Genomic DNA, 26,699 nt, shown 5'->3' with positions numbered 1-26,699 from the left:
TTCAGTGACCTGATGTGCAAATTATCTTCAAATTTCAAGTCAATCAGATGAAAATTGATGATTTTAGAAATTCGACCGAGTTGTTGACCTTTTGACCTCAAAATCAAAAGGCTTCTTCCTTATGATAAACTCTGCTATTTTGTGGTTTCCTGAAGACCGGTTTAAAATTGACCTGAAGGCGATTGACATACAGACAGACAGAATAACGCACGTGACCAACCAATATATTTGAAACATCTTCGATTTTCGAAAGTAATAACTATAATGGTTCAGAACACATTTGTCTGGAGAAAAATATTGGATTCGCTAGATATCCCTTATTGTCAGGTTTTCCGTGTGTGTGTGTGTGTGTGTGTGTGTGTGTGTGTGTGTGTGTGTGTGTGTGTGTTTGTGTGTTTGTGTGTTTGTGTGTTTGTGTGTCTGCAATGCGAGGCTCCACAGCACAAACCAGCAAACCGATTTCGATGAAACTTGGCGAACAGGTACCATATGAGCTGGGAGTGTGCGTGTTTGAGTTTCATTGCTAAGCAACGAAATTTGGCAGCGGCCGAAAAACCGCGTTCACCATTTTCAATACTTGTCCTACAGTTTTGAATATGGAGAAACGAGACTTCGGAATTAAACACTTTGAGATATTTAGAAAATTTTACTCGAGCCGATTTTTGATTTCGGTTTTATTTTTCAAATGGTAGTCCCTCAAAAATAGGGCGTCTATTTACCCTCATTTTTTATGTGGAGTGCCAGTTGGCAAAATACGCAACAGGAAAAATCTTGCCAGGCAGAGGAACAATTGTATGTGAACCAATACGTCTTGGCAATGAATCTTCGTCAGTGGATCGGTCAGAATGAAAAGCATCGTATCCAGCGCTTCGATCCTAGCAGATCCCTCGTCGCCTGTCGGCTTGTGTGTATGTGTGTATGTACATGTACGTGCATGCACGTTTGTACGCGTGAACCTACATCCTCCTCTGTCCTTTTGTTCTGTATCCTGAACCTTTTTCATTTAAAAATTCCCCGCTAGTCCGTCACCAAGAGAGCCCTCTGGAGCAGGTGGTCAGGATACTGATCATGTAACCAGGAATGAGGAGGCTGCAGAGGAGGAGACAAACAGACCAAGATCCGACATCATTTACACGTCATAAACGCATGTTTTACTCCTCTCCTACTCTCTTGTGGAACGAAAATCTGCAGGTATTGATGAGTCGGTATTTATTTTATTTACTGTGGTGAACTGAAAGGTCATGACACCAAATATTAAATGAAATAAATGTTGAATATATTTTTACATTCGATGACATTTAACTGCCTGAATGCTTCTACTGTCTTTACAATCTGTTGTATCATTTCTGGTGTGTGTGTGTGTGTGTGTGTGTGTGTGTGTGTGTGTGTGTGTGTGTGTGTGTGTGTGTGTGTGTGTGTGTGTGTGTGTGTGTGTGTGTGTGTGTGTGTGTGTGTGTGTGTGTGTGTGTGTCCCTGCTTTGGGTGCTTCTTTTTTTTCCATCCACAAATTATTTTTCCACTTGCCGATCTTGCCTAATTTCCACGGTCACGGTAAAGGGAAACCGTCGATTTGCTGAAAACAAGCCGTTCCACACTCTCCTTGGATATGGCAAGACTAGCTCCCACTCACTGCCCTTTGAACTTCATCCTCTGCCTGCAAGAGCTCAGGCTCCTCCATCTCCCGAGCCTGAAACGCTCCGCAATGAGCTGCCCCCAACCTTCTCGCTTCTTCAAGCACGAGCTAAATGAAAAGGCCACCCGTGCCCAAAAGGTGAGCCGTCCCTAATTGTGCTCGCAGGGCCGAGGATGCCCTTGATACGTGCTGCACATGTTCGCACCCACGACAGGGCTGTCTCTCTCTCTCTCTCTCTCTCTCTCTCTCTCTCTCTCTCTCTCTCTCTCTCTCTCTCTCTCTCTCTCTCTCTCTCTCTCTCCCTCTCTCTCTCTGTCTGTCTCTGTCTCTGTCTCTGTCTCTGTCTCTGTCTCTGTCTCTGTCTCTGTCTCTGTCTCTGTCTCTCTTCTCTCTCCCTCTCTCCCTCTTCTTTCTCTTTTCTCTCTTTCTCTTTTTTTCTCTTTCTCTTTCTCATCTTTTCTTCCCTCTCCTTGCTCATTCTTCCATTCCCTCTGTCCACTTGATCATTCTCTTCTCTGACTTTCTTCATTTCTCTTGATCCCTGACATTCTCTTCCTTTTCTCTCCCTCTTCCTTTTCCCTGGCTCTTTTCTAACCTGGCCAACATTCACTGTCCATGAGATCCCTCTTACTCTTCTTATCTGTCCAAATGGATGACCTAAGGACACAACTAATGGTGTGAACCAATCATTCAAAGAGGTTCTGGAATTTAAGGGTACTTTCTCTGATGATGGAGGTTTTTTTTGTATATAAAGTCAGGTAGTTGGAGGCTCATGTAGGAGCAAGAACACATAACTGATCAAGACTTAAGAGTTAGAAGAGAGGGGCTAGGGTGGACACAACATCTGAGTTGAGGGACAAGATGGAGGGACACTTGGAGAAATAAGGGGGATTTGGAAGGATAGATAGGCAGCATGAACAAGATAGACATAGTTGCAAACTCTCAGGAAGAAAAAATTGGAGACTTTGAAAGAGGTGGGATTGGGGAGGGCTGGATGGCGGTGAAAAAGATAATGTTCGTGGATGGTAGATGATCTGAGATGGTTAGTCAACAGCTGTCTTGAATTCCTAGAGGGAAGAATGAGATTGAAGAGAATGACGAAGTTTGTTGCACAGGTGGGGGGCGAGGAAAAAAAGGAGGAAAGAATGAGGAGGTGAGCAGTCATTCTGGGTTTGGGGAGTTACACCAGAAGTGGTTCACTGACTGATCATGTGCACCCTGCAGAAATCCTCAGAGGTGGGGGGGGGGAGGGGAATTGGGATGGAGGCAGAGCACAGAAAGGGCAGAAGCTGCAACACCAGAAAGGAGACGGAAGCCAGAGACCACCCACCAGTCTACGGTGTGAAAGTAATAGGCCCAGATACTCAGCTTCATCCTGGGAGAGTCCAATGATCTTAAAAGCCTTGGTTTCAATGGCGTTAAGCTGAGCAAGGTGTGAGGCAGGGGTGCCGGTCAAGAGGGGAGAGCAGTACTCATCAAGCTGTGGATGGAGGCTTTGTAGGTGGATAAATGTTTAGGTGTGCCAAGGAAAGCCTTTGCATGACAGAGGATGCCCAGTCAATGACCGCACTTGGAGGCCAACTGAGATACATGATTTTCTCAAGAAAGATCATGACTGATAGTGAGACCCAAGTGTTTGACTAACTGAACTTCTTCAAGAGGATTGTTAAGAAAGTAGATGGGATGATTTCACCAGACGGTCTTTTCGGAGAGAGATAGTGAGTGTGAGATTTGTCAGAATTGAAAGACATGTTCCAAGTGTTTGACCAGCTCGTGATTCTATCAAGGTCTGCAGAGAGGGAAGAGGATGCTTCCTGCCTAAGTGAAGGATGAGGGATGTCACGGCAGATGGTGGGGTCATCAGAAAAGAGATGGAGGATTTTCCAGACGGTTTCCAGCGGATGGTCCGTGATGGCTATTGAATCAGACAGTAATTTTTTGTATACATCATCGAGGCTCGTGGAAAAGCTCGTACATTGAACACCTGAGGATGTCACAGACAAAAATAGGACACAAAACACGCATGTGTGCACGGAGAAGGAAACTCAAAGGACGAAACACTGGTTCAGGTCTCTTCCTCTTCCTTTTCCATCTCCTCACTCTTCATCCCAAGCTCATCCTGCCCATTTCATGATGTCCTTCAGCTTAAAAAACAAACTACACGACTGACTTTTTGCATTAACTTTACATGAACCATTTTATTTGTCTTAAGTCATTAAAGCAGAAGGCTTGGTGTTGGCTTAGTGGTTAGGGGTGTTGAGTTCAAGCCCCTGTTGTGCTGTTGAATGAATACAAGGTGGATTGACTCAGCCTGTCATCCTTCTGATCAGCAAAATGAGTACCAGCTTACTGGTAATGGGCACAGTTGCACGCCAAGAAAATGATGCAGCCAAGCAATAACAGGCTGCATGCAAATAAATAAATAATTAAATCAAAAAGTTTGCGACTGTTGTTGACACAAACATATGTAACGATTGTGCAGCTCTCCTTTTGAGTCTCTTTCTCTCTCTCTCTCTATCGAGTGCAGCCTGTGGCTGCTGGTTGCATCATTGGTTGGGACGCGGCGATGCCGCTGATGCAGTGTCCCCCTTACCAGTGCACTGGTGCTCATTTTGCCGACCTTGAAACGATGACAGGCTGAGTCAACCTCCTGGTGTATTTTTTAATTCAGCGGCCAACGGGGAACTTTGGTGAAGTTCCAAATCCGGATCTGGAAACGATAGTTATTTAATTTTTAAAGTGATTCTTCACCATTGAGAGTTAGGGCCAAAAACTATTTTGCACTGTATTGCATGATATTTCAAACATGTAATGGGCCTGATATGTTCTCATGGATCAGGCATTGCATGGCAGAGGTATGTGCTCTACCAAGTGCCCTTCTAGTTTACAATGCAGAAGCTGCTACCCAGACAGTGAACAGTGGAACCTGATGGCAAAGAACCTCCAAGACTTCCAGCCCGCCACCCCTGCTACCGCCACTCCAGGCAGGAATTTGGAATTCAGCCAGGGTAACGGTGATAACTCGCCTACTCTGATATTTAATGGCCACCAACTAATGTGAGAATGCATGGTACCCGACAACATCTATCCGTGGGACTGTGTGCACATCGATGCCTTACCCAACATAGGTCAAGATTGGAAAGCAGTCTCGACAGCTCAAAGGTGAGTGTGCGTACCACTGGGCTATCCTGCCAGCCCATATAGACTGTCATATATATATATATATATATATATATATATATATATATATATATATATTATATATATATATATATATATATATATATATATATATATATATATATATATATATATATATATATATATATATATATATATATATATATATATATATATATATTTATGTATATATATATATATATATATATATATATATATATATTTATATATATTTATATATATATATATATATATATATATATATATATATATTTTATATATATATATATATATATATATATATATATATATATATATTGTTGTAGATTTCCCACCCGTCGGTGTGCGAACGACTGCGTCTAACCAATAACGGTCGCTTCGCCCACTGAACGGACAATCCAGTCGCGGCTTTCCGGATCAACGCCGGAAACCAGCCACGGGTGTGTTTGTAACCACACCACAACCTTGTCCGCACTCTACCCGCGCTACAGGGTCCGAGCGCCAAATCTTCGATTTACCTAATTATTCATGCAGGTAGATTACCGAGAGATTGTACCTCAACGGGACCGCTTGGAAATGAGCCGCTTAAGCAGCTCGCTTCCTTTTGGGATAACTGAGCGGGGTATTATCGCGCAGTCCCGTTGGACCCGATCACTTTACCGGCTATTTAAAAACCAACTATATTCCGAGTGCAAGATGGGGTAGTTCAATGAGGGAATGGACGGAACGAACAGGTTTACATTCACACAAAGACATTCATTATAATAAAGTACGTATGCAATTAAACAAGGCAAAACACGTATGCAATTATACAAGCAACAAAAGCACGATAAAAGAACTACAACCGTCTACTTATTATGTGCAGTCACTTGCACTTAACAGCAGCTCCTACTTATTAGATGGGCCCACGCACACACGTACGCACACACACACACACACCCAAGAAATGGTGGCAGAGGCCTTTAATAATGAGCTCCAGCTCAGAGGACAGGTGAGCTGAAACTCAGACCCTATCTCGAACCGCTCCACCTCGTGTGGTTTTCAAGTTGCTCGGACCCAGGCTCCAGCGAGAGCGAGCTGGATCTAATCGCCGTGAGCCGCGATCCTTCCCGAGCTCCCGCGAATCCTCCCGTGCTTCTCAACACGTGCTGGTGAGATGAGGCGCCGATCCTTCCCGTCAATGCACTGATACTTCCCGGCGATGCGCCGCTTCCCCCAAGGAACCACCTCCAAGAAGAGGTCGATGAGTCGTACCAAGCCGGGAACCAAAATGGAGAACAAAGAGCTCTACAAACCAAGAAGAAGAAGAAGCCAACATTCGCAGCTTGAGCTGAGCAACCGGCTCAACTTCCTTCCAAAACAAAGCAGCTCGAAGCAAAAAACTCTCCCGAGCCAAACAGAAGCCGAAGCTCACTGAACCACCAAAGCAAAAAGCCTCCTCAAAGCCTCCTCCTGAGTCAGGCCTCAGCCGAAGCTCATTGAGCCAGCCGAAGCAAAAAGCTTCCGAGGGCCTCAACCCTAACGCAAGCCAAGCAGGACCCGATGGTCTGCTGAACGACTACTCTCTCCCGAAGCAAAAAGCTTACTACTCCAACTCCCCAACACGAACAAAGAAAAGATCTCCTCTTATCCTTCTCCCGCCCTTCCCTCGCCCTTCCCCTGCTCCCGGCGTGACTCATGACTTATGCCCTCGTGCTCCACCCCCCGCTCAGCCATGGGTGGGAGGGAGTTGTTGACATCATGAGTCACGGGACGGCAGGGTTCTTCTTGCTCTTCGCAGAAGAGGGGGAGGGATGTCTCCATTGTTCGTTCCCTAACTATTAAATTGATCCGCAGCGCATCTAATCGATTTCTGAACATTTAAACAATGGAAGGTGAGCTATCTTGGGAACAAGCACTTATCGACATAGCTGACTAAAGGAACCTGAATGTTGTGTGCAATCGAATTCCAAATTCGTAACAATTTCTATGTATGTATGTATGTATGTATGTATGTATGTATGTATGTATGTATATATATTTGTCCTCTGCCTACATACGCACGCGCGCACACACACACACACACACACACACACACACACACACACACACACACACACACACACACACACACACACACACACACACACACACACACACACACACACACACACACACACACACACACACACACACACACCATGGCCAAAAGTATGCAGACACACCGAATTAGTGGATTCGGCTATTTCAGCTGCACCCAATGCTGACAGGTGTATAAAATCAAGCAGACAGCCATGCAATCTCCATAGACAAACATTGTCAGTAGAAAAGGCTGTACTGAAGAGCTCAGTGACTTTCAATGTGGCACCATCATAGGATGCCACCTTCACAAGTCAGTTCGTCAAATTTCTGCCCTGCTTGAGCCACCCCTGTCAACTGTAAGTGCTGTTATTGTGAAGTGGAAACGTCTCGGAGCAACAACAGCTGAACCGCGAAGCGGTCGGCCACATAAGTTCACAGAGCGAGACCGCCGTGTGCTGAAGCACTCAAGCCACTCAAGACCAGCAGCACACAAGCCTAATATCACCGAAATGCCAAGTGTAGACTGGAGGCTGTAAATCTCACCGTCATTGCCTCTGGAGCAGTGGAAACACGTTCTTTAGAGTGATGAATCACACTTCACTATCTGGCAGTTCGACGGATGAATCTGGGTTTGGTGGATGCCAGGAGAGTGCTACCTGGCCGAATGCATAGTGCCAACTATAAAGTTTGCTGGAGGAGGAATAATGGTCTGGGGCTATTTTTCATGGTTCAGGCTCGGCCCCTTCGATCCAGTGAAGGGAAATCTTAATGCTCCAGCATACAATGATATGCGAGACGATTCTGTGCTTCCAACTTTGTGGCAACAGTTTGGGGAAGGCCCTTTCCTGTTTCAGCATGATAATGCCTCCGTGCACAAAGCGAGGTCCATACAGAAATGGTTTGTTGAGATCGGTGTGGAAGAACTTGATTGGCCTGCACAGATCCCTGACCTCAACCCCATCAAATACCTTTGGGATGAATTGGAATTTCAACTGCGAATCAGACCAAATCCCCCAACATCAGTACCCGACCTCACTAATGCTCTTGTGGCTGAATGGAGGAAAATCCCTGCAGCAATGCTCCAACATCTAGTGGAAAGCCTTCCCAGAAGAGTGGAAGCTGTTATCGCAGCAGAGAGACTAACTCCATATTAATGCCCATGATTTTGGAATGGGATGTTGGACAAGCAGGTGTCATACTTTTCGCCAGGTCGTGTGCATGTGTTTATATTGTGTATCTCTTCTTCCTCTTTCGGCTTGCTCCCGTTAGGGGTCGCCACAGCGGATCAACCATCTCCATTTTGCTCTATCCTCCACATCTTCCATTGACACTCCAACCACCCGCATGTCTGCCCTCACCGCATCCATGAACCTCTTCTTTGGCCTTCCTCTTCTCCTCCTGCCTGGCGGCTCCATCTTCAACATCCTTCTCCCGATATACTCCGTTTCCCTCCTGTGCACATGTCCAAACCATCTCAATCTCGCCTCTCTCACTTTGTCTCCAAACCGTCCTACCAGCGCTGTCCCTCTAATACACTCATTTCTTATCCTATCCATCCTCGTCACTCCCAACGAGAATCGCAGCATCTTTAACTCTGCCACCTCCAGCTCCACTTCCTGTCTTATTGTTAGTGCCACCGCCTCCAAACCATACAACATAGCTGGTCTCACTACCATCTTATATACTTTCCCCTTCACTCTTGCAGCTACTCTTCTGTCACAAATCACTCCTGCAACTCTTCTCCACCCACTCCATCCTGCCTGCACTCTCTTTTTCACTTCTCTCCCACACTCTCCGTTACTTTGGACAGTTGATCCCAAGTATTTAAACCAATCCACCTTCCCCACCTCAACTCCTTGCAACCGCACCATACCACCACCCTCCCTCTCATTTACGCACATGTACTCCGTCTTACTCCTACTGACTATCATTCCCCTTCTCTCCAGTGCGTACCTCCACCTCTCAAGGCTCGCCTCAGCCTGCTCCCTACTCTCCCTACAGATCATGATGTCATCCGCGAACATCATAGTCCATGGAGACTCCAGTCTGATCTCGTCCGTCAACCTGTCCATCACCATTGCAAACAGGAAAGGGCTCAGAGTCGATCCTTGGTGCAATCCCACTTTAACCTTAAACCGGTCCGTCATTCCTACCGCACACCTCACCGCTGTCACACTGTCCTCATACATATCCTGCACGATCCTCACATACTTCTCCACCACTCCCGACTTCCTCATACAATACCACAGCTCCTCTCTTGGCACCCTATCATAAGCTTTCTCTAAATCCACAAACACACAATGTAACTCCTTCTGGCCTTCCCTATACTTCTCCATCAACATTCTCAAAGCAAACATTGCATCAGTGGTGCTCTTTCCTGGCATAAACCCATATTGCTGCTCACAAATCGTCACCTCTCTTCTCAAGCGAGCTTCCACTACTCTTTCCCACAACTTCATGGTGTGGCTTAACAACTTTATCCCTCTGTAATTTCCACAGCTCTGCACATCACCCTTATTCTTGAAAATCAGAACCAGTACACTTAATCTCCACTCCTCCGGCATCCTCTCACTTTCCAAGACTTTATTAAACAATCTGGTTAACAACCCCACTGCCATCTCTCCCAAGCACTTCCATGCCTCCACTGGTATGTCATCTGGGCCAACCGCCTTTCCACTTTTCATCTTCTTCATAGCAGTCCTCACTTCATCCTTACTGATCCATCCCACTTCCAGATTCACTATCTCCACCTCTTCCAACCTTCTCTCTCTCTCTCTCATTTTCTTCATTCATCAGCTCCTCAAAGTACTCCATCCACCTTCTCAACACACTCTCCTCGCTCGTCAGCACATTCCCATTTACCTCCTTTATCACCCTAACCTGCAGCACATCCTTCCCAGCTCGGTCGCTCTGTCTTGCCAATCGGTATAAATCCTTTTCCCCTTCTTTTGTATCCAACTTCTCTTACAGCTCGTCATATGCCTTTTCCTTGGCCTTTGCCACCTCTCTTTTTGCCTTTCGACACCACTCCTTGTACTCCTGCCTACTTTCTTCATCTCTCTGACTATCCCACTTCTTATTCGCCAACCCCTTCTTCCTTATACTTTCCTGTACTTCCTCATTCCACCACCAAGTCTCCTTATCTTCCTTCCTCTGTCCAGATGTCACACCAAGTACCTTCCTAGCTATCTCCCTCACAACTTCTGCTGTCGTTGCCCAATCATCCCACCCATCTTTACCATCATCCAACGCCTGTCTCACCTCCTCCCTAAATTTTATGCAACAGTCTTCCTCCTTCAGCTTCCACCATCTGGTCCTTGGTTCAGCCCTCACTCTCTTCCTCAACCTCACCTCTAAAGTCATCCTACAGACCACCAATCGATGCTGTCGAGCTACACTCTCCCCTGCCACAACCTTACAGTCACTAATCTCTTTCAGGTTGCATCTCCTAATTAAGATGTAATCCACCTGTGTGCACTTTCCTCCACTGTTGTATGCCACCCTGTGTTCCTCCTTCTTCTTGAAATACGTATTTACCACTGCCATTTCCATTCTTTTTGCAAACTCTACCACCATTTGCCCTTCCACATTTCTCTTGTTGAGACTGTACCTCCCCATCACCTCCTCATCCTCTTTATTCCCTTCCCCAACATGTCCATTGAAATCTGCTCCAATCACCACTCTGTCATCCTTGGATACACTCTCCACCACTTCATCTAACTCACTCCAGAAATCTTCTTTATACTCCATCTCACACCCCATATGTGGGGCATATGCACTGATGACATTCATCATCACCCCTTCAATTTCCAACTTCACACTCATCACTCGGTCAGACACTCTCCTCACCTCAAATACCCTCTTGACATAATCTTCCTTCAGGATTACCCCGACACCATTTCTCCTCCCATCCACACCATGGTAGAACAGTTTTAACCACCTCCAATGCTCCTAGACTTACTCCCCATCCACTTGGTCTCTTGTACAAACAGTATGTCCACCTTTCTTCTCTCCATCATATCAGCCAACTCTCGCCCTTTGCCAGTCATCGTCCCAACATTCAGAGTTCAAACTCTCACCTCCACACTTCTACCCTTCCCCCTCTCCCACTGCCTCCGGACTCGCCTTCCCCGTCTCCTTCTACTCCTTCGCCCAGCAGTAGCACAATTTCCACTGGTACCCTGCTGACCACCGGTACCGGTGGCGGTCGTTGGTAACCCGGGCCTCGACCGATCCGGTATGGAAATTCGTTTTGTTGTCCGCATAATGATTTGGCATAGGTTTTTACGCCGGATGCCCTTCCTGACGCAACCCTGGTCGCCTCTTATGACACACAGGGATATGGTACACCTATTCTAACCGGGGAATACACCGGGCCCAGTACAACTGGTGCTCATTTCGCTGACCTCGGAAAGATGGCAGGCTGACTCAACCCCCTGGTGTTTTCGACTTGGTGTATATGTATATGTATGTATGTATGTATGTATGTATGTATATATGTATGTATATATATATATACATAATATAATATATACATATATATATACATAATATACATATATATATATATGTATATATGTATATATATATATATATATGTATATATATATATATATGTATATATATATATATATATGTATATATATATATATATATGTATATATGTATATATATATATATATATATATATATATATATATATATGTATGTATATATATATATACATAATATAATATATACATATATATATACATAATATACATATACATACATATATTAATTCAGTGTCCCAACGGGGCTTGAACTCAGGACCTTTTGGGTCCAAAGCCACTGCCCTAACCACTGCGCCAACACCAGGCTCCAACACCAGGGATTTATATTGTGTATGTGTTTATATATAATATTTATGACATATAAAGTTATATTTTCTGTCTGTCTGTCTGTCCTTCAATAGAATCGGCCCCACCATAACCACATCATATTGCAGACCGTTGGAATCCTCTTGGCAAATGGAGATGCAAGAAAACAGGGTAGGGGGTTCAGGGTGGGGGCAAGACCCCAATTCTCTCTGTAAATGTGTATTGAATAGTGCCACCCGGTGATAGGCCGTATTACAAATCATATACATAATTGTTGCGGTCCGGGGGTCGGGTGAGAAGACCAACGTTGGGGGGGGGGGAGATATCTTGGGTTCCCACCAGACTCCCCAGAATTGCAGGCCGTCGCACACATAATATCATGACGCGGTGGGTCGCTAACCGACCGTGAACGCCAATAACTCAACCGCGTGGCCTAGGGTCCTCCCGTCTATGGGTTAACCAGGTTATCTAATTAATCACATGATTTAATTACCGGGGAACATGCCCTCGGTACGCCTTGCCCGAAACGGATCACTTTACCGGATCAGATACAGCCGAGCGACACTGCCATGTACGTACCAGCTAAAAGGAACGGATTGTTGGGAATAAAGTTCCGGCTAAGTTAGGATACGGACCATTCTGGATCAATGAAAGAAAAGACGAAAACGAGCTGGGAACATTTCTTCAAACGGATTTATTAACAGACAGGCGAGGAAAGATATATGACACAGAGAATATAACTTTTATTGTTGTCTGTCGCAGGAATAGGAAGAAATGTGAAAGGTGCGGCAATATATAAGCAACTTCCAAAAGCAGACACAGAGCAGAGTTATCCATGTATAATTATTGTACAATCTTAACTTAAACGAGGACAGGCGCCATGATGCACACACACACACACACACACACACACACACACACACACACACACACACACACACACACACACACACACACACACACACACACACACACACACACACACACACACACAACCCGATGAAGAGAAAAAGGAGAGGAGATGAGGCTAACGGTCTCTTAATACCTTGCACGATTGCCCGATTGCACCACCAATACATTTTGGGGGGATGCTCCACTGGGTGATACCTCCCTGACAGCTGGTGCGTCATCTCTTGCTTCGTGGAACTTCGTGCTGCTAGCATTGGTCCAGAGAATGAGACGCGACCGTCAGGCGTGAAGGGAGAGACTTGGGTGGATTCAAAAGCCAATGGGTGGAGAGAGAGGCGGAGCCAGCAGGCGACTTGGTAAAGAAGGGTGGAGCCATCAAGCGAATGGGTAGATTGTCGATACCAAGCCAGACAGAACGAGCCGAGAGGAACGAAGAAAGGAACGACGGGCAGGAACAATGCCCGAACGACTCAGAAACGACGACGACCCTGGAACAACACCGCAGGAACGACGCGCAGGAACGACGCGCAGGAATGACATGCAGGAATGATGACTACCCTCCTCCCACCGCCCCCACCCGTCCTTTTTATCGATCCGGTGGTACGAGGTGGGGCAATGACCCGAAGCGATGCGTCGTCACCCGAATCGGGCACTCTGGTTGGGCCCCGGCGAGCACATGGGCTGGCTGCCATGACCAGAAGCGGCTCCACCACTTCCAGCCAGATGGTTTCAAGCTGCGGAGTCGCCTCGCTCCTAGCACCGTGACATGAATCGCCTTGCATCGAACTCCGTGCCATGCCCCGGCGACCTGCGGTTGGCGCTGGTCAATGTGCCTGCTCCATGATGCGCCACGCAGCCCGAGCGATCCAGCCGCACAGCATGCCTCTGCCTGGTAGCAGCTGCATCGACGCGGAGGTGCGGAGGATGTCTGTCGTCTGCGGGAGACATTCGTTGCCGTCGTGGTGAGTGAGTGAAGACCGACAGTAAGATGTTATTGTAACCCCATGCACAGACCCGACCAAAGATGTGTGTTGTTGGCACCCCGTTCTGTACAATGTTAAAGTATCATGGGCTGCGCGTGACTCCTCCATTGTACAAGTGGTCAGTGTGTGTGACCGTGGGACCACCCGCCATCGAGCATGCCCTGTATAGTGCATGCGGGTCCGCCATTAAGCACAGGGCCAGCGCGCGGGTCCGCCCGCCATCGAGCATTACCTGCACAGTGCGATGATAAACCACCCCCGGGGCCATGCGTGGGTCCGCCGCCCTTATCCATGTCATGAATTCAGGCAAAAGATTAGAAGAGAGGATAGACAAGTATTAAATGGGGATTCAGAATGGACGGAGATACATATAATTATTAGATAGGGATTTGGAAATGGGTTGGAAAGGGCGTGGCCGCGTGCCGCATTGTAAGTTGTGAGCATTTCGGGTGCCGTTTCTTCCATCTCCTCGGTACGTGTTCCGTGCAGCGTGGGTGTCGTGTTGGGTACACCTTCTGTCCAGTGGGTGGAATTACCGCTGCATGTGCGTTTGACAGGCTGTAATTTCTGCAGAGGGGTGTCCGGCGTAATGCCTGCTTGGCCTTCGCTGAGGCCATCCGTGGGAGATGGCGAAGCACGCACGTGGCTGGGATTTACCTCAGGAATAAGAGTAGAAAAAAGAATAGGAATGAGTGCAGAGATTTAATCAGACATAACTGTGAAGTTTACACAATGCACTGTCCAGTTGTCCCACTAGACAAAAGGGAATGATCAGTCTGAACATATATTCATGGAATAACTGTCTCGGGACCGCTGCATGATGGTTGCTATTGCTTTGGATGGATGCGGTTCCCAGAACCGCAACAATATAATAGTTGTATTTTCCGTCTGTCTGTCCATCAATATACTCGACCCCACTGGTAATATTAACCCCTTCATATTACATACCGTTGGAATCCTCTTGCCCATCTGCATGAGGTACGGGTACCTCTGTTAGTATATAATGATTTACATGCAGTGCAAGGCTTGTGAAGGTTTGTGGGACCTTTAAGAGGGTTATGTAATCACAATTATTGACGGTATCAATTTCGTTGTGGTGAACAGCAAACCATCTTAACACGAGAGGCATTGAGTGTAAAGTATTTCAAGAAGGTTCCAATTACTGTTTTATAATGAATAGCAGCTGATCTGATATCTTACCATATGATGATTAATTTTGTCTCAGAGAAAACCTGCATCCCATCCCCCTCCCACCCTGTCACATCCCTCACGTATACCTCATTTCACCCGCACGTCTGATAACAGTAATTGATCCCCTCATTTGAGAATTGCGATTCTAGGCTCTCATTGCCCCCAACGTCTATTTTCCAAGAGATCTTCAAACAACCATCATTTGCATTCACTTACTTGCTTTGACCATTTTTTTCTTCTTCTGACTTTCCTCGTGTTTCTCAACTCCTGCGAGCAGTATTTGCACCATTGGATGGCTTAGTGCAGTAGAATGCACACAGTATGGGCTCCACATGACCAAAAAGGCTTTATTTTGAGATGGACTGGATACCTCTTCCTCTACTTTGCAGGCCTCAATTTTATTTTGGTTTAATGTCTGTTGATTCAGAATCAATAGGTCTGCTCAGCCATCTATCTTGTGAAACTACCAAGAATCGGGGTTTGAAAGTGGGTACCCATCATAAAATAGGTGTGATTTTCGGCATCGCTTGTTTACCAAAGAATATCTACAGCTTCATAATACATGAAGATAACCAGCTGTTGTGAAACATATATATATATATATATGTATATATATATATATGTATATGTATATATACATATATACATATATATATATATATATATATATACATATATATATATATATATATATATATATATATACATATATACATATATATATATACATATATATATATATATATATATACATATATATATACATATACATATATATATACATATATACATATATATATATATACATATATACATATATATATATATATATATATATATATATATATATATATATATATATATATATATATATATATATATATATATATATATTGTTGCGAATTCACGCCCACCGGCGTGCAGACGGCCACGTGACTCAAATCGCGGCACGTCGCCCACCGGACGGACAATTCAGTCGTGACCCTCTCGGACCAATGCTGGGAGCTAGTCACGGGTGGGGGTTCAACCTCACCACGATCGTGCCAATTGCCCACCCGCGCAGGATAGGGTTGCTCGCCACATTCGATCTACCTAAGTACCTGCGCGAATGGTCGACCGGGCGATCGCACCACGCCACAGGCTGACTCCGGACACGAACCGCTTAAGCGGTCCGTTCCGTGCTACAGTGATAACCGAGCGATGTTATCATTGGCCTCGACGGTTCCGATTAATTATCGGGCGTATTAAGCCCACTACGAACTCCTTTACGTGAAGCAGGATGGAGGGTCAATTAAAAGGAAGGAGACGAAGCGAAATGGGAAAACAGTTCAACACAATGCACATTTATTCCGCGGCACACGGAAAGCACGTATATACAGCCACAATAATCAAAATGCACATATAAAGCGAAAGCAAGAGTTAAACCGAATACGTGTACATACGGCAACACTTATACAGTTCTACTTTACAGACGGCACCAACACACATTTACTCAAAAGCAAAGGAAAGAAGCCACCCTCATAGACAAGGGGGCAGATGGGGCCCGTGAGCCTTTATGGTGTGGGACTTGGCAGACCGAACGAGTCCCACGAGACCATTGCAGGTTACCTGCACCCTCGCGGTGTGATGGTGGGCAAGCTCTCTCCGGCGCTCCTTGTACGAACGCGCAGGTCCGTGCGACAGATGGCAGAGCGGCGCCTCCAGTCCGCGTCCCCTCCGCGACGTCCGGACTCTCGACTGACTGCAAGCTCCAACGAGCGGGTCGCTCTACGGACCGCTTCTCCAAGACCAAGACGGGCAGAAGACCATGAACCGCCGACTGACACTGACACTCTCACCGACCGCCCTGACCTGACCTCCTCCGACCTCTTCTCAGCGGCGCCTCCGTGCACCCTTTTATTTCCCCGGCACCCCGCCCCTCCCTTCGCGGCACGGGGGGGGGGGCAGGGGGGACATTCCACCAGAGAAATCGGGGCGGGAGTTGAGTTCCAACCGTCATTCTTGTTTACCAGACAAATCGGGGTGGGAGTTGAATTCCAACCGTCATTCTTGTTTACCAGAGAAATCGGGGTGGGAGTTGTTGTTGTTCCCCTTTTGTGCTCGTGGAGATGTTGACGGTTGCTGGCAGAGTGGTGAGGATGGCGTGGTTGTTGAAAGGCAGGTGTGGTTGTGGTTGTTGTGAAGCGGCGTTGTGGTTGGTGGTTGTTGTGTGATGGCGGTTGAGACGTGGTTGGTTCAAAATAAAGATAGAACAGAAAAACGCCTAACTCAAAGCGTCGCAGCCCGAATGAATCACATAAATTCCCTTTAGACAACGGATTTGGGGCTAACAACACATGGTCTGAGAGATATCTCACCTACGGGCCCTTCATGGTGTCATGCGAATTTCCACAGCCATAACAATATATATATATATATATATATATATATATATATATATATATATATATATATATATATATATATATATATATATATATATATATATATATATATATATATATATATATGGATAGATAGATAGATTGAAATATGAAATCTTATCCTTCTTTCAGTTGGTGACCTAATATTTGACCTCTGACTGAGAGGTCAAAATGAGGTCATTTAAGTCATAAAATCACCAAAACTGTTAATGAAACAAATTATCAGTTCAGTTGATTTTAATGTTCCATATTTTACCTTGTAAACATTCATTTCGTCAGGAGTTTATATCATTATCAGATATCATAGAGTACGGTAGAACTCCATATAGAAGGATGTTATGGGAAAAAAATGGCCACTAATTCTAATGTGGACACAATTGTTTGGCTTATAAACTACGAGAGTGAAGTCATAAGCATTTAAAAGCCATACCATTTACTCTCGAGCGTTTTCTGAACTACCGATACTTAAAATGACGCGAGAATGCATTGCCAAAGTACAATTATTAGAGATCGCTAAATTGCCGATTTGAACATCTTTTGTTTCTTCCCTTCAAAACAATCTAAAACTGTAGCCCTACCGACCTCAATAATTGCTGAAGCTATGATGGTGATTCCAACACGAGGAAGTTACTTTATCTCTGGGCAAGTGCACGCAACACAAAATTAAAAAAATTTATACAAAACATTAATTATTTTATTACCTCCGCCACCTGAGGTGAAGGAGGTTGTTTTCACCCCTTTCTTTCTGTCTGTTACTTGCAAAATCAAAGATTTTTCAAGTATATTGATTGGTAAGTAAATGTCGTTATTCTGTCTGTTTGTCTGTCTGTTTATCTTTCACCTACAGGTCACAATTATAAACCGATCTTCACAAAACTTCACCACATGGTAGAGTTTGTCACAAGGAAGAAGCCTATTGTTTTTGAGGTCAAAAGGTCAACAAAGGCCAAAGGTCAACAACTTAGGTGAGATTTCTAAAATCCTCAATTTTCATCCGATTGACTTGATATTTGAAGAGGAATTATATTTCAGGTCAGTGAATTCAACAAGCCTATTATTTTGAGACACGGGCCAAATTTCTAAAATTGTCACTTTTCATCTGATTCAATGGAAATTTGAAGAGGATTTGCTTATTTGGTTATTGAATAATTCAACCACCAATTATTTTTGAGGTCAAATTTGTTTTATCGATTTTGCAAGTATCATGCTCTGCATGATGTCTTATTGTTATCTTGCCAAAACGAAGTTTTTGCAAGATCTGTTACTTGGTAAGTTTTTATCTTGCCAAAACGAAGTTTTTTTCAAGATATATTAGTCAGTCTGTATGTTTTTTTTTGTTTGTTTGTTTGTCTGTAATCACGAAAAAAAATTCTGCAGAGCACAGTTATCATTGGGAATTTTTGTAACTTCGCATATCAGAGGCCTATAGAGATCCCTTTCAGCGCATAAAATTTTGAAGGTCAAGGTCAAAGGTCAAGGCCACTTTGTCGCAAATCAGGGGAGTCGACGAAACCCTTATTTTTGGAGTAATTTTGATCGGATCGTCTTTAAACTTCATGGGAATATGGTTCATGGTCTGGCGCTCAGCTGATTAATTTTTGGTGGCAATTGGCCTTGACCTTCATGGTTAGCGCCTGAGGTCAAACATATTTGACCCCAAGGTCAAATTTTCAAGTTTTAGGAACCATATCGTGTAGTACCTCAAATTGAACACCTTGATGAGTGCTTTCTAGATATGTCAAGCTTGAGACATTATGACGTCATTTGGTGACGTTATGAGGCAAACGCATATTTTTCATGGTTACTCTGTAGAACGATTCTCATCGGAATCTCTCGTAGGCAGATATTCCTCAAGGAGTCGCTCCTGGTGGATAGCAGCTCTGTTCACCTCAGTGTGACCTTAAAGAAGTCACACGTGGTCACCTTTTGGCAAGATACGGGTCACCCTAAGGGTGACATTGGTTTATTTGTTTGTTTGTTTGTCTGTTTGTTTGTGTACAGGATGTCTCAAAAAGTTGTGGACGTATCCGGATTAAATTTTGTGGACGGGTTCAGTGTGTGACAAGGACGGACTGATCAGATTTTGGTAAAGATCTGGATCCGACTTCAAGAATTTTTTTAAAGTGATTCACCATTGAGAGATGGGGCCAAAAACGATGTGTAGCACGATACCTCAAAAAGTTGTGGACAGATTTAGATGAAACTGTGTGGACACAGGTGTGTGACAAGGAAGAATTGATTCAATTTTGGTGATGATCCACATCCAGATCTGATAATTTTTAAAGTGATTCTTCACCATTGAGAGATAGGGCTAAACCGATATATAGCACGATCTCTCAAAATGTTGGAGACGGATTCGGATGAAAATTGATTGGGTGTTCAAACACGACGAATTGATTCGATTTTGGTGAAGATCCGAATCCGGATCCGACTACGAAAATATTTTAAAGTGATTCTTCACCATTGAGAGAACGGGCTCAAAAACGATATGTAGCATGATATTTCAAAATTGTATTGGGCCAGATATGTTCTCGTGGATCGGGCATTACGGGGCGGAGGTATGCGCCCTACCGAGTGCCCTTCTAGTTCGGAAAATAAATCTAACGTAAATATGGACTCAACCACACAGGCCAGGATCGTGGGAGGGGGGTGGAAATGGGCAGTGGACAGAACCATTCCAAAAGTGATACATATCTAAACCATCCCCCAAATCAAATTGAATAAGTGTTTAAACAATCTAATAACATAGATGGATTTAATCCATACCAAAATAACAAAATGTATAAAATATTATGCATTTTATTTTATTGTTTCAGAACAGACAAAATGATGGCCCACATTCAGGATATTGGTGTCAAAGTATCAACAAAGTCTAAAGCCAACAAAGTCTAAAGCCATCAAAGTCTAAAGCCATCAAAGTCTAAAGCCATCAAAGTCTAAAGCCATCAAAGACGGAGAAGTTGTGAATACAATGAAAGATATGCTGAAACGAGTCAATCCATTCAGTTTTTCTTCATCAGATCTCAACATTGCAACCGGAGAGAAGTGCAAATCTCTTGACTTGCTGGATGCCAAAGAGAAAGGGACGCACATGCACAAGCTGAATAGAACCAGTCCTCAAATTCCACCATTACACCTTCGGATTTTTGAGGAAAAAAGTCAAAAGAAAGCCAAATGTCAACAGATGCGAATATACCAGGAATAAATTGATGTCTTCCGGAGTTTCTCTTTCGTCCGAGACATGGACAAGGATGCTTTCAGCTATGAATTGACAAACTATCCAGCATCACTATTTGAACCAGAACAAGCCATGCCGCAAAGCTTTTTAATGAGGAAAGGAAACAAGGCCAACTGCCTTGCTGCTATGAAAGGCAAATTGAGTGATCCATGGGTAGAAAAAGACCATCTGCCTGCAACTGACAAAGTTCTGTTGATTTGTAGATGCTATGGCATTCATTCACTCCAACCAGGACAGCGAATGCAACAAATATGTCGACCTTCAATCAAGGTACTTGCAAAATTTGCTGTTAGTTTGTGTGCAGGATATCTCACAAAGTTGTAGACGGATCCGGATGAAAATTTGGTGGTCAGGTTGGGTGTGTGACAAGGACGAATTCATTCGATTTTGGTGAAGATCTGAATCCAGATCTGGATACGAAAATTATTTTATTTCTAAAGTGATTCTTCACTGAGAGATGGGTTCAAAAATGATATGGTACTGTATAACATGATATTTTTTCAAAAATGTATTTGGCCCGATATGTTCTCGTGGATCAGGCATTGCGTGGTGGGGGTATGCGCTCTACCGAGTGCCCTTCTCGTATTAGAATGAAAATATCAGAGGCCTTTCCAAGAACGTTCGATTAGATAATAATTTAAGTTTCATGAACAATTTTTATGATTTTATGAGTAAAATGACCTCATTTTGACATCAAGGCCAACAGAGGTTAAATATTAGGTCACCAACAAAGAGGATATAGGATTTCTCATATATGGTTCACAACAGTTAGTTATCTTCATGTATTATGTAGTTACCCTGTGCTAGTGAAGCTAAAATCAGGGTTAGGCATTCGGGTGCGTACATGTGGCGTATGTGCGTGCTTGTCTGCATTTTAAAAATTCATTTTATCGACAACCGTTGGTCCGATTGACAACATTTTACCATAGCAGTGCCTCCGCCTGTAGAATTTGTTTTTTTCATAATTATGTTGTCATAGGTCACATGGTACGGCCGCCATCTTGGAAAAATGTTACACCTCTAAATCTCCAAAACTGCTCAGTGGAAAAAATTGAAACATGGCTCATTGTCAAGTACTCCCAATGGGGAATAAGATATGTTGTTGATGTCATTGGTGCCTTCATTATGATGTCATTCGACAAGTACAACACTTGATCTGATCAGGATGAAAAAAAAATTCATCTGCAACTGTTAGTCCGATGGACACGAAACTTACAGAATTAATGGCTCCTCCTGTAGAATTTTTTAAAAAAAATAATTATGTCCTTATGGGTCACGTGGTACAGGCACCATCTTGGAAAAATCTAAAAAAAAGTTGCACCTCTATATCTCTGAAACCGCTCCATGGAAAAAATTGAAACGTGGCTTATTGTCAAGTACTTTCCTTGGGGAATATGATACGTAAATGATTATGTCATCGCTGTCTTAATTTTGACGTCATAATTCGACAAGTACAACACTTATCCAATTATTATGAATTTGTTTTTCTCAGCAACTGTTGGTCTGATGGACACGAAATTTTCACCATCGGGGTGCCTCCTCCTGTGGAATATTTTAATGATAATCATGGTGTCATAGGTCATGTGGTAGAGGCGCCATCTTGGAAAAAACTGAAAAACGTTGCACCGCTGTATCTCCAAAACCGTTGACTGCGCAGGATAAGTATTCTATGAATACCATATAGTTATAGACTTTTATTTGGTAAATATGCTATGCTGAAAATCGCACATATTTTGTGATGAGATGGATTCTGGGAAATTTATGATGGGAAAAACCCCTATTCTGGTGGTTTTGCAAGGCAGGTGGCTGAGCAGCCCTATTGATTCTGAATCTACAGCCATTTAACTAAAATAAAATTGTGACCTGCAATGTATAGGACGAAGTGTCTGGTCCATCCCAAAATCCTGGGTCTGGATCCCAGACAAACAGCACAGTTGGTCAATTTTAAACTCATCAAGTTTATAAATTTGAAAAACTGCTTAATCCCCATAAATGCTGCAAGATATGTTTACTTATTCATTCACCCTCCTCCCCTCCTTCCCCATTTCCAAAAAGAAAAAGCAGCTTGCACCATTTATGTGCATTTAAAAAAAACCAGATATAAGGCTGGCAGTGGAGCTGCCACACACACATCTCACACAATAGACATACAGAAGAATAGATGAGACCCAACACAGGACTGTGTGATGAGACGAACGCAGTCACTGGGCTTGTGGCAAGTGCCATCGTTCCCGAGGCACGCTGTGTACCAGTGACGTCACAACGATGGTGCCATCTTTCTCACTGCACTCAACGGGCATTTGTTGAGGAATTTCCTCCTCTCCATGGATGCCAAACCTATGGGGATTATACATGCTCTTATCCTTTCAAATGCTGAATATCAAGCAAGGAGGCAAGCACATACCATTTTTAATCTTTGGTTTGACTTGCCTGGGATTTAAACCACTGACCTCCCAGAATCAGAGCGGACATTCTAACCATTCTAAGCACCGAGTCTGGTCACTGAGCATTCAGGAATTTTTCAGACTTTAAATTTGAATATCTCAACTTCAACCAATTGTGGTCTCTCACTATATTGCATTGAGCTCTTCATTTATTTGCTGTAATTTTAAAAGGAAGGTATATATATATATATATATATATATATATATATATATATATATATATATATATATATATATATATATATATATATATATTTCTGTTGTGTGACACTTTAATACAACTCGAGATCCGCAGATCATTCTGGCCCTGTAAGGTGTTGTCAGGGGGCAATGAGACCCTGCCAGGTAACCGACTTGAAAGGCTGAGAGTGGAGTGTGCTGGATTGCTTGGAAACGTGCAGTGGGCAAGGATTTAAGGGGAGCCTCTCGACTTTCCAAGAACGTTAAGCTGGAGCCTTGCATGATTTCCTCGAATTGGTGAGCTGGGGGATCTCACCAGGAGGAGTTCTGGTTGTTCTTATTGGGATCGAAAGTCCTGGAATTGAGAATGAGACAGAGCGCGGCATTGCTGACAAATGAAGATGGAATACGGTACCCGGAGCGAGCACTGGATAGGATTTCGAAACGAAATGTGGCATGGCAGTCTGGGTCGTCAGAAACGTCTGCATGTCCCCGCCCATGCTGAGATTCACCCGGACAGGCTTTGTCCTGTTTCATCCTCCATGAATTCCTCTTTATGGCTTGCCATGAGCTGGCTGAACGAGTGACCCGATTACCCTGTGGATTCATGGCTAGATCGGAGGTCAGCGGGTTTTTTTCCATGAATGATCATTTTGTCATCCAATTTTGGTTGAGCCCAGCAAAGCATCCTGACGCGTGGGGTCAGGAGGTGGTGGGAGACGGTGGAGTGATCGCTGGCCATGGGTGGGTGGCTCTTTCTACGATCTATTCATCACGCAGGTGGCACTCTGGGATGTGGGAAACTCATCTGTCAACATCTGTTAGCGTCAGCGCCCTGGAAAGCCCCGGCGCTGCAGCTCGATGTTGGCTTGATTGCAGTGGGCTCAGTTTTGAAGATCTGTCGTGATTTGTTCAAGATGCTCTGGAATCGAGGTAGACCAAAACACGGTCAAGTTGACATTGCTACATTGTCTCAAACACCTGCAACAAAGCCCTACAGGCAAAGCCTAAAAAGAAGGAAGTTATTAGTGAAACCCATCAGTTGAGCTGCTGAGTGAACTCATGGGTACTCCATTGTAATACAAGTTCTGAGAAAAGAGGTTCAATATTCAGTATCCCATTTAGGATCCCAATCAACTCCCATTGAGCTATGGTCTTTTCGACATCTTTAACATTATGCTGAAAACTGCCATTAATACCAAAGAACCTCTGTCTTCAACTGTCTCCTCTCCAGCCTTATCCCCCCCTCCCCCTTTACTCTTTCTGTGATCTGTCCCCCCGATATTTCCTCAGGGTGCTCAAGATCTGCCAAAAAAACCCCTTCTGGTGCCACTGCCAAAATCAAGAATCACTGCTCACCTTCACTCTTTCATGCCTCTTTTTTTCACGCCTCTCCCACACACTCTTCAATCCCACTCGTCCCTCAGGTCAGGTCAGCTCAGGTATGGGAGCAGCGTGCCACTGTGTCCACTTTCCGCCGGTACTCCAGGGGCCTCCGTCTGGCCATCCCTCAGACAGATGCCTGGCCCATCCCCATCTCCTCCCTCCAGGTCTTCAAAACAGCTGTTCACCACAATCTCATATCTCCCCCCATCCAAAACCTTGATCTTTTCTACTCCCGTTAATCCACCCCAAACGCACCTCCTTCAAATTTCTAGTTTTCCTTCCTGAAAGTCCTTGTAGTACCATGTTGTTTACCTTTTGTACCCCACCCCATCCCTCTCCCTTCCACAGATCTCCTATTGCCTTTGTTCCCCAGTATTTTGTGCGTCCCACTCCTGCCCCTCTTGTCTCCTGTCTTATTATAATTATGTTTCTGTGTATTAGCTCTTACTTTAGTTTTAGTTTCTTCCTCGACTTGGTGTACAAAAAAAAGAGGTGTGCCAATCATAAAAGATCACTGAGTGCACTCAAGTCAATTTGAGTCGTGGTTGTGGATAGACAAACTTAATTTCAAGTGGTTCGGTTCTTCGTCCGTAGTGCATGGCTGCATGTTGCATCATTCGCTTGAGGGGTCAGGGTGGGTTGGGGGTGTGAGTGCCGTTGATGCAGTGCCCCCTGTAGGTTAGAGCAAGAATTTACGATTTGGCCAGGGTGCCGGCGATAGATTACAAACTCTTCGTGAAAGACATGAAGATTTTTAAAATTTCCCCCAACTGATTGTGGCAGATGGGATGCCCAGTTTAACGTCCATCTGAGGTTCAGCACTCACGATGATGCCTCACCCTGCCTGCGTAACACCAGGATCACCGTTTATATCTTGGTCAGTATTTGAACGGCAGGCTAGGCAACTCATAGGTGAGTATACATACCTCCAGGCTTAGGGTTAACCCTAATGCTAACAGCTAACCCTAACCTTAACCCTAACCCTAACCCTCAACTAAAACCTGGCAGCCAACTGAACCCACATCCCATCATACTGCAACGATTTTGTATTTTAAATTGATGACATTAGTTATCCAAAAAGTCAAACTATTAGAAACACATTTAAGTACTGCATATAAATTGCATTTCAAGCTTCATGACTAAAGGTCTTGGTGTGATATCACAGCCACGTAACCAAGCTGGTGTTATTTTTCCAATAAACAATAGTTTTTTTTGTTTCATACGATTAATTAAATTTTACCTTTAAAATGTCTCATTAAAGGAGTCATTAAAAATATTTTTCACAAACAATTATTTGTGTATTTCAAACATATTCAACTGACAGCCAGCATGCTGCAATATTTCGGCAACAACAACTTCAAGCTTCCATAATCATGTCAGATTTTAGTTCCAACATGAAAAATTGTTTTTGTGATAATATATCGAACTCGTAGCTGAACAAATCGCATTACTGTAGCTGTTATTTGAAATTTCAAGAGATCCATAGGAACATTATCATTATGTGTCGTCGTGTTCATGCAAATTTATTTCTCTTTTGTTTCATCCATCTTTTTTTTGTTCATTAATTTAATATAGGTTCTGAGGCTCAGGGAGGAGCTGTTTCTGTACTTTCAGACTGAGACGTCACACAACACTGAACGTGGTGAACACAATGGTGACCTCGTGGGGAGTTACATAACTTCTCTGTACACTCTGGCTGCTGATGATGCCATCTTGTGACATCACAAACCCATGGGGTTTTTCTTTGCTCTATACTTAAATGCTGAGCGACAGGCAAGTTCAACTATCAAACACAAGTCCAGAACCCCCTTCCCTCATGCTTACCTCCCCCCAAACCCACACCCCTCCCCCACTTCTCTCCTCATCTCTATCCCCCCATCCTCCTCGCGCCCACCCCTCTCGGATTGTACAGCGACATTTGGTGAGGCGTCGCTCTCCCCATTACCCCCTCCCTCGCTCTTCCCCCTTCTGAGTACCCCCTTTCCTATTTCCCCCCCCTTCTCCCCCTCTCATAGCGCCCCCATGCCACCTCGCTCCCACACCCTCCTCTCTCCCCTTCCCCCTCCTCTCTCCCCTTCCCCCTTCCCTCACTCTGTCCCCCCCTCACCCTTAATATTCCCGTCAGCGAAGCGATGGGTTGTATTTGCTCACATAAAATAAGTCGTGTGTGTGTGTGTGTGTGTGTGTGTGTGTGTGTGTGTGTGTGTGTGTG

General features: G+C 44.3%; 1 long non-coding RNA gene across 1 annotated transcript; it reads left to right on the top strand.

The window, feature by feature from the left end:
- The first annotated feature begins 155 nt into the window (after positions 1 to 155).
- On the top strand, positions 156 to 26,699 carry LOC147018456 (uncharacterized). Its single transcript, XR_015062801.1, has 3 exons — positions 156 to 1,191; positions 1,558 to 1,771; positions 26,102 to 26,699. It is a non-coding gene; the product is annotated as an uncharacterized LOC147018456 (long non-coding RNA).

This window comes from Eptatretus burgeri, chromosome 10 (assembly GCF_056783735.1).
Source record: "Eptatretus burgeri isolate ZD-2024b chromosome 10, Ebu_testis_v1, whole genome shotgun sequence".
Classification (NCBI taxonomy): Eukaryota; Metazoa; Chordata; class Myxini; order Myxiniformes; family Myxinidae; genus Eptatretus; species Eptatretus burgeri.
Note: the sequence above shows the minus strand (reverse complement) of the source record. Positions and strands in the feature narration are given on the sequence as shown.